Source organism: Macrotis lagotis, chromosome 7 (assembly GCF_037893015.1).
Source record: "Macrotis lagotis isolate mMagLag1 chromosome 7, bilby.v1.9.chrom.fasta, whole genome shotgun sequence".
NCBI lineage: Eukaryota > Metazoa > Chordata > Mammalia > Peramelemorphia > Peramelidae > Macrotis > Macrotis lagotis.
Genome location: NC_133664.1, coordinates 43,194,037 through 43,203,643, shown reverse-complemented (window position 1 = coordinate 43,203,643; position 9,607 = coordinate 43,194,037). Strand labels below are relative to the sequence as shown.

The following is a 9,607-nucleotide window of genomic DNA, read 5'->3' as shown; positions in this document are numbered from 1 at the left end:
AACTGAGGATGAGAAAAAAATTAAGTGACTTAAGTACTTGAAACAGGAACCATTTCATACAACTGTGAAAATGTTTTAAGAAGTGTGGGAGTAGCTAAGTGTAGCACCCTAGAGTCAGGAGGACCTGAGTTCAAATGTAGCCTCAGTCACTTGATAGTTACTTAACAGCAAGACCTTAGGCAAGTCACTTAACACCACTGCCTTGCCAAAAAAAAAGGTGTCAAGCTGCCCTCAGTCCTTGCCTTTGCTGTTCTATTTGTGTAAGTCATCATGCAGGTATCCTGGCCCACCTTTGGTGATAGAAGCACAGTACTAATTTGTCCTGAGCCTCCACCCTAGTGTCAAGCCTAAGCTTTTTAACTTTCTTTTTCCTTCTGTTTTCTCTGCTTAAGAAGAATGACCTTTGGGACTATTAAAATCTGAACAACAATGACAAAAAGCTGTTATTGAGATGAATATGGAGATGGTGGGTTTCTCTTTCCAGTCAGCATCTGGATGGCCCCTTGTCAAAAATGCTTTTATAAAGAGGAAGTTTGTTTGGGTCAGGTTTGTACCAGATGATGAGCTCCCTTCCAACTCTTTGATTCTCTGAAGAGGGGTGAAATTCGTTCTGTTTGGCTCAGAAGTTCAGAAAGAGGAGCAGTGGGGAAGGTCAAAAGAGGCAGATTTTGGCTCAATACGAGGAAAATCTTCTAATACTAACAAGTTGATGAACTGTCTCTTCTAGAAGGGAATGAATTCCTCAGTATTGGTGATCTTTAGTTTAAGTCCCTTCTTGAGGGTGTGACTAGTCTCTGGAATCATCCTGGGTGGCCCATGTTATCTAGAACTGGCAGTAGGTTTCTATCCCCTCCTGTGTGCCTTTTACACATTCAGCTTGTATGATGTGCTACCTGTTATATATAGTCTAAGAGACAGAATAGGTAGGTTTGGAAACATAAGGTGGCAACATAAGGTTGGTATTAGGGTTGTGGGGGAAAAGAGAGTGGGCAGGCTTAGAAATTGCCAGCTGAGGCATGGGAAGGGAGGTTCTTGGACAGTCTGCTAGCAACATTGGTGACATTGTGCTAGGAAAGATGGGCAACAGAAATTTGATGGATCTGGCCTTCTCTTTTTAATGTGAGCATGTATGTGTGTATTAGCTCAGTTCTTGATTGCTTTTCAGTTTTACTTTGTAAAGTCGACAAAACTAAAGTGTTAGGCTTCTTTTTTCTGTCTTTTGTTAGAATTATTAAAGAACTTATTCAAAAAGGTTGGTATCCCCTAGTAGAGATACTGAATCTTTTTGGTGTCTTGAATCTCTTTGCATATGTGGGAAGAAACCTATGGGAATCCTTTTCAGAATAATTTTTCTAAATATAGAAAATAAAACATGTAGGATTATAAAGGTAATCAAAGGTTAGAGAAAAGAAAGCTGCGATTTTTAAGTGGTTGTATGAATCTCCTGAAATTATGCACAATAATCGTCTCCAATAATTATCAACCAATCAATAAACATTAATTAAGGACTACCTCATTCTAAACTCTATGCAAATGATAGACTAAGTTGCTGAATCTTGTTAATCTCACCTACATCCCCTTCTCTCTTAGCTTTGGTCCTTCATCACCTCTCCCCTGGATATTACTCTAATAGCCTAACTGATCTCCCAGCCCCCAAACTCCTCCTTAATCTATGCAGTCAAACTAACTTTTCCCCTAAGGTATAGATCTAGGTCACCACCCTACTCCTGTGTCTAAAATAAAATGCAAATTTTTCGTTGTGGTAGACTGATTCCTTCCTTAATCTTATTTCCCAAATGAACTACTCTTCCCCAAACCCTTCCTCTTCCCTCATCTTTATCGTCTTGTCTGATGTGCAAGGTCCTCCTCTCTACTTTTTAAGACTGAGCTTAAGCCTTAGCTCATTTGCAAATCCATTCAGCTGTCTGTGATCCTAAAGCTGGAGTGATCATTGAGCAAATCTTTATTTTAAGTTACAATAATTCTCAAAAGGTCTCCTGTTTGCCTGTTCCAAAACAAAACAAAAAATACCTTAAGGTCACATTCTTAGACCTATAAATTCTCACAAAAGCCAATTTGGGTTAAGCCCTCTGACAGCCCTTTCAGTGTTTACATCTACAGTCCCTATGATCTTTGTCATCAGCTCAGGAAACTTAAGAAAAGTAACTTCTTTGAATCTCCACCAAGTCCCCTGGCCCAGAGCCAGAGATGGGAGGGCCCTGAGTGACAAGGGCCAATGTGGGAATGGGAACAGTGTACCATGAGGCTGAAAAGCCAGACTGAGGCCCTGTTGGGAAGTCCCTTCAAAGTTGCAGGAGTTGATAGATGATATTAATTATGGTATTTAGTTAGAATAGAAAGCCTATGAGTTCACCCAGGAGAGGAAAAGCCTGGTCATACCTGTGCTTTCAGAAAGCCATTGTGGATGGATTAGAGTGTGGAGGGATTTGTAGTGGGGAGGTCCAGTCCATTAGGAAGCGGAGAGAAGAGAAGAAGAATTTATATAAACACCTTTGTGCCAAAAACCTTATTTAATTCTCATAACAACCATAGATGCTCTCGTATTATCTAAATTTTACTGTTGAGGAAACTGAGGCAAACAGAATTGCAGTGACTTGTCTGGGGTCACACAACCAGTTAAATGTCTGGGGTCTGATTTAAAGTGGGGTCTTCCTGATTCCAAGTCCAGTGGGAGGGATGAGCTGAATCAGTGGCAGACCCTGTAAGATAAAGAAGGGATGAGAGGATGTGAGAGCTTTTGTGGAGGTAGAAACAACATCTATGTGGCATGTACATAATTGAATATATGGTTGAAGAAGAACAGAGAATGGAGGTTGCCAGGCCAGGTGACAGAAGGATGGTGGGGCCTTCAACACAAAGAAAGATTTTGAAAGAAGGTGGGTCTCGAGGAAAAAGGCAGGAGTTTCATTTTTAGCATATTTAGTTTGAGATGCCTATGGGACATGCTGTTTAATCATTCCTAGTATGGCTTGAGGGGCTCTTGGAAGTTCCCTTGTCTACAGACATCTCCCTTACGTGCCTATGCTAGTGACTGAAATGACACTACAAGAGATTAATCCCTTTGCATTGGCTCACCATGTCTAGAAACCTCTTGTTCAGCATTGGAACATTGGAGACTGCAACTTTCCCCACTGCCTACCAGGTTAAAATCTAATGGAGGGATTTAACAAAAATAAATTAAAAACAGTAGAACAGATAGTTGCTATGTAGTTTTCTCAGTCAGCTGGGATGTTTGTGGTTTCGAAGCCACATTTCTATTTATGTTTGGAACCACTGGCATAGAGTTCAAAACTGGCATCAAAGTCAGGAAGACCTGGATTTAACTCTCACTTCTGATGCATACTGGCCATGTAACCCTGGGTGAATCACTTCACCATTAACCTTTAATATTCCAAGTTTAAGAGTTGCTAATTTATATTGGTAGAGGCAATTTTCTCACCCAGGAGTTCCTCAAAGCAATGCAATCAAAGGCTCAGTCTCTCTCTGTGACTCTACTGAATAAAATGTTTTGCAAATTTTACTATTCTTTTTTCAGATTTATTTAGGTCCTGCTGGATTGAAGATTTCTATTTAAAATGCATATGGTTTAAAATTGTAATAGTTGGCATTGATAAAGCATTTTATTTTGATTTCCCCAAAATTCCTATGAGTTAGGTTCTATTGTTATAATCTGACTTTTACCAATAAGTAAATGCAAACTCTTCAGGAACACAAAGTTTCTGAAGTAGGATTCAAACCCAGGTTTCTCCAGTTTCAAATTCAGGGTCTTGGTTTGAGTAGCAAATATTCAAACAAGTTACTTTGAAGGCAGAAGTGAGAAGGGTTTCATGTGAATGGCTGTTGAACATGGGTCAGTCATTCTTGAGAGACAGGCCAATACTGTTGGGAAGGGATGGGAAATGGCCTCTGTTCATTACCCTCAGGGCAATTGAAAGATTGTTGGATTTAGAACCCCAAATCCTGGAAGGCATCCAGTGAGGTTACCCAACCAGTTTCAGAGAAGTCAATGGGAGCCCCGGAGAAAGTTCTTTTTTTTCTTATCCATCATGAGAAAGGAGAGAAGGAGCAATGTGTCAGAGATGTGACACAGGTGGAATTGAAAAGGCTTATCTACTACTTTTGGGTTGAGAGGCAGGGAAGACTCTAGGGTGACTGTCCACTAAGTTTGTCTCACTCAATAGATGAATCGATGCTGTGGTAATGGGAACAGTGTACTGTGAGGCTGAAAAGCCAGGCTGAGGCCCCATTGGGAAGTCCACTTCAAAGCTACAGGAGTTGATAGATGATATTAATTATGATATTTAAAAAAACAGAAAGCCTATGAGTTCACCCAGGAGAGGAAAAACCAGGTCATACCTGTGCTTTCAGAAAGTCATTGTGGATGGATTGGAGTATGGAGAGATTTGTAGTAGGGAGGTCCATTAGGAAGGAGAGTTCCCTTGTCTACAAATAACTCCCTTGCTGACCATGCTCAATATTCTCCCCTTGGTTCCAATCTATCTTGGAGAAGCCTGGTAAACGTACTTCTTTGGTAGCCTGGAACTGTTTGTCCAAAAGGAGTCTCAGAAGTCTTCTGGGTGGCTAAGAAGTTGGGAAGATGAATGATTCAGGAAACCGTAAGCCCCAGAACTAGAGTTTTCATACAAAAAAATTGATACAGCCCTCTTGTATTTTTCCTTATCGGCTGCAAGTTAGACCATGATGACTGTGACATCTTAGTAGAGCCTCTCCATGTTCAAGAATTCATGGAGTCCATGTTTCATTTGTGTTTTTTCTCTCATAGTCTTAGGCATGTGACTATTAGGTAAGGTGGTGAATGAACAGGCAACCAATAAGATCAAGAAATCCCTGAAAGCTGTCAGAAGACCATTGGATATGTGAAGTTGATGGTGACAGCAATCCAATCCTTGATGAGGACTCTGGAGAAGACGGAAAAGGACTCCATGGATCAGGAGCCTCAAGGTCCTTACCTGCAGCCCCTCATGATCCCTACATTTATATCTATAAAAAGAGCCTGCTTCCCAATTTTGCCACTTGCTTTGTAATTACTGTTTGTGCCTATACCTTTTCTATGAAGCACTCTGATGAAAGGTAAAATAGTTAACAGTAGTTGATCATTGTGAAGTGGCTCACCTGATATGGGTTCCTGAAAGGCACTGCAACCCTTCAGGTTTATTCCTGGAGCTCCAAGAGAGCAGTGGCCATTCCCCTGAAGGAAAACCAAAGCAACCAGTTGAGTACAAGTTGGGAAAGTGGGCCTGGAGGTGCTGCTACACTTAATAACATCTCTATTCTCATCTCTGTCATCTAGGGGTCTACAACTTTTTGACATTAAAAAGATAATGTTGGAGCTAGGGCTAGGGGTTTCCAACAGGACAGGTGTGAGTAGACCACCTGATTTCCAAGCATCCCAGGGTCAATTTTTCACAACTCCTAAATGAATATTTCTAATGGTAAAAACATGGTTCAGTTAAGACTCTTTTCCCTACTAGAAACATTCTCAATTTGCAGATCAATAGAAACTACCATCATCACCTGTTGGAGTATTTCTGTACTTCAGTTTTTACAACTTTGATAGCTGACTTCATGGTCACAAAGACCTTTTGTTTCTTGTTTGGGAACAAATAGAGGAAGCAAGTTTCTATTCTCGTTGTCATGTTTATTATGGTTGTTCTGAATAAAGGGTGTGATGAAAGCTTTAGCTTCAACTACCCCCACTCAAGGAGACAGAGCTCACTAGGCTGAATCATGGAGCTGCTCCTTCTTCGGAAGAGGACCTGCCTGGAGTACCCTCCCTGGTATAGGAGCCATCTTTCTCCCACAGTGCTCAGGTGGTGCCTAGGGTACCTGCTGGCACTCTCCTGTGAGTCCTTGCAATTAAGGAAGCCTTTCCCTCTAGCAGTGGCAGCAGCAGAGCCAGGATGATTGTCTTTTCCTTTTTTTTTCTCAGACCCTCTCTCTATTGCTCCCACTTTAGGATCATTAATGGGGGATGAATCATCCCTCAGCTAAACTTTGATTGTATCTTAGTCTGATTTAGTCTCTTTTTGGGTCCAAGGAGATTTCCCAGATCTCAGAAGGATAATACTCCAGGGTCTTGGCAAAGTTAGACTTGTTCAGCTGTAATTATGTCGGCAAGGGTTGTCATGGCAACAGGCACAGGTGTATTACTTGGAACGCTCCATTTCCTGTGTGCGTGTTTGTGTACTTGAGAGTATATGGTGGGTGGGTGGGTGAGTGGGTTCATGTACTCATGGGTGCCTGCACTAAAGTCAAGAGGAGGAGGTTATTCAATACAATTACTCAACCAGACTTTGCTCAGTAAATGACTCACCTCCTCTCCAAGCTATTAGTTTGTTGTGATCAGTGGAATTCAGATTGGGGGATGGATTGATAAAATCTCACTAATTTTCAAGTGGGCTTGAAACCCATCTTTATTACAGTTTCATAGGATCAATTGGTTTCCTTGGGAAAGCCTTATTTGTTCCAACTAAGATAATAAAGGGTCTGAATTCATTCCTTTGCTCATTTAGGGAACTACTTTTGGACTCCCTACTATGAGTAAAAACACTACCCTACGAGGTCCTGATTCAACAGCAACAGTCACATTTCTTAAAAGTTAAATTACAAATATAATTAAATGCTCAAATGATAGAGTAAAATGCTAAGGGAGTTAAGAGGAAAGAGGGAGAGTTAAAAGGAGAGGAGAAATTACTTCCCATTAAGGGCTAAGATGAGTTGCACTTGAAAAGATGGCTAGCATTTGAATAGAGAGAGAGCAGCAATTGGGGCAACAGAGAGGTGGGGATGGATATACCAAATCTTTTCCAACGTTAAGCTTTTAGAATATATCAATTATTGCCCTAGGTGCTGGGAATATAAGGACAAAAAATGAAAAAACTTCTTAAGAACTTAGATTGTATTTGGGAAGCCTATCCTGAAGTAGACCAATTTAAGCTAGATATCAGTAGATTTTAAGTATTGCCAAGACTGTCAACCAGAATCAGATTGTGGAGGACCTTGAATGCCAGGTTAGGTAAGGAGCCACTTTGTATTGTAGGTAAGAGAGAGTCAAAACATGTGTGGATGTGTGTAAGTTTACCTACATTTGTATGTAGATACTTTTTTCTATTTAGGTATATTACTACTTCAGGAATAACCAACAGTAGATTAAATTGGAAAGGGATTTAGTGAGTCTAGAATCTACCTATTTTTTTTTACATTGGCCCTAGTCAGAGTCCTCTAAAGCCAAGTTGGCCACCATCTTCTGCCTTTTGTGTCCCATCTTTTAGTGCTCTATTAGGTAAGGAGGGCTGCTCTGAGCCATCAGGGTGATTTGCCACCATCTTCACATGATTGGCCCCTGCCTGGCCCATGAGGCCATTCAGAGGGCCCCTCCCAATAACTGCACAAAGTTCTGTTGTGACACCTGGCATGAGCTAGAACATGTTGGGGCTACAGCAGGGTGAGGAAAGGGAGAGAAATTAAGCCAACCTGGACTTGGCAAAACTCCTTGAGGCTTCTTCAGTAATGCCATTGTGCTACCAGCTAGAGTGGAAAAGAACAGATGATTTGTATCATTTTTGCTTTCTTTCTCAGACCCTCTCCTCTCTACTGCTTAATATTTGTTTTAATAAATTTAGTCATATCATTTAACCTATGCTTTGGTTTCTTTATCTGTAGAAATGAGGGGATGAGGTTCATTTTTAAAGTCTATTCTTAGTCCAATGATCGTATGATCTACAGCGTGGAATAATGTAGTGACTAGAACACTGGGCCCAGCGTCAGGAAGACCAGAGCTCAAGATCAGTCTTAGACATTTCCAAGTTGTGTGACCATGGACAAGCCACTTAACCTGTTTCCCTCAGTTTCCTCATCTGTAAAATAGGGATAATAATAGGCCCTTATCTCCCAGAGTTAATTGTGAAGCTTAGCACAATGACTAGTATGTGGTGAGCACTGTATAAATATTAGCTATTGTTATTTATTAGGTGGTTCCACCCTGTTTTCCTTGCATCCACTCCTCTTCCCACTTCTTCCATACTTCCTCCACTCCAGTCAGACTAGGCTACTCCCTTCCCCTCACCCCCCACATTCATGCTGTGCTTTCCCACTTCAGGGCTCATGTTGTCTCTTATGCCTTGGAACAGCTCTCCCCACTCCCACTCTTCAGTCTGCTGAATTTCTACTAAGATACAACTTCAAAATTACTTCTTCATGATTTCTTCCCTCATTTCCCTTGTGGGAGTGGGAGACCATTGGGGAGGGAGGATTTGGTCCTTGATTACCAACTCCTTCAACCTAGGATATAATCTCAGAAAAATGATAAACATATATGAAAGAATATACAACTAATTATATACCTGTGAATACACGCTTTATCAAGTCTTTATGAAGCATGAGGGGAGTTCCTTGTTTGAACTGGAAGGGGCAGCCACCATCAGCCACATTGGTCATGGTCTTCATTGTCTTATAATGAAACAGATAATAATACATAGAAAATAGAGTGGAATAAGGAAGGAGACAAAGAAAACAGGTTTGGAACCAATATGACGTAATTTTTTGTTTTGTTTTTTAGTTGTGTCTGACTTCATGACACCTCGTGTATCTGACTTTCTTGGAAAAGTTACTGGAAAACATTGTACACCCTAACAACAACATGGGGGTGATGATCAACCTTGATGGACTTGTTCATTCCATCAGTGCAACAATCAGGGATAATTTTGGGCTATCTGCTATCCAGAGAAAGAACTATGGAGTTTGAATAAAGACCCAGGACTATTACCTTTAATTTAGAAAAAAAAACTGATATCTTATTGTCTGATCTTGCTATCTCTTATACTTTGTTTCTTCCTTGAGGATATGATTTCTCTCTTATCACTTTCAATTTGGATCAATGTATACCATGGAAACAATGTAAAGGTTGCCAAATTACCTTCTGTGGGGGGAGGGAAGTAAGATTAGGGGAAAAATTGTAAAACTCAAAGGAAATAACATCTTTATAATTAAAAAAAAGAAAAGTTACTGCAGGGGTTTTGCCATTTCTTTATCCAGCTCATTTAACAAATGAGGAAATTGAAGCAGACAGTAAAATGACTTACCCAGGGTCACAAAGTTAGTAGTGTCTGAGGCTGGATTTGAACTCTGGAAGAAAAAGTTTCCTGACTCCAGGGCAGGTACTTTTATCCATTGTACCACCTAGCTGCCTAAAAAAATTTTTTTATTTAAGGCAGTGGGGTTAAGTGACTTGCCCAAGGTCACACACAGCTAGGCAATTTTTAAGTGCTGAGGCTGGATTTGAACTCAGGTCCTCCTGACTCCAGGGCCAGTGCTTTATCCATTGCACTACCTAGCAGCCCCCTGCCTTAAAAATTTTAAGAAATACTCTTAAAATAGAAAAAAAACCAAAGATAATTGATCTATATTTTCCATTTATTTTAGGGGATTCCTGGAAAACCTTCCTGTCTATATACATCTGAACTTTGTCTGGCACTTTGGGTCTTAGATACCCAGAAAGACACTTGGATTCAGTTCTTTCTAGCTTCATGGCCTCCCTATCTAGGTCATCAGACTGTTTATGTGATAA

At 40.6% G+C, this 9,607-nt stretch overlaps 1 long non-coding RNA gene across 1 annotated transcript; it reads right to left on the bottom strand.

The window, feature by feature from the left end:
- Positions 1-2,564: 2,564 nt before the first annotated feature.
- Positions 2,565-8,855, bottom strand: LOC141493654 (uncharacterized). Its single transcript, XR_012470271.1, has 4 exons — positions 8,385-8,855; positions 7,516-7,569; positions 5,155-5,230; positions 2,565-2,720 (listed from the first exon to the last, which is right to left on the bottom strand). It is a non-coding gene; the product is annotated as an uncharacterized LOC141493654 (long non-coding RNA).
- Between the last annotated feature and the right edge of the window lie 752 nt (positions 8,856-9,607).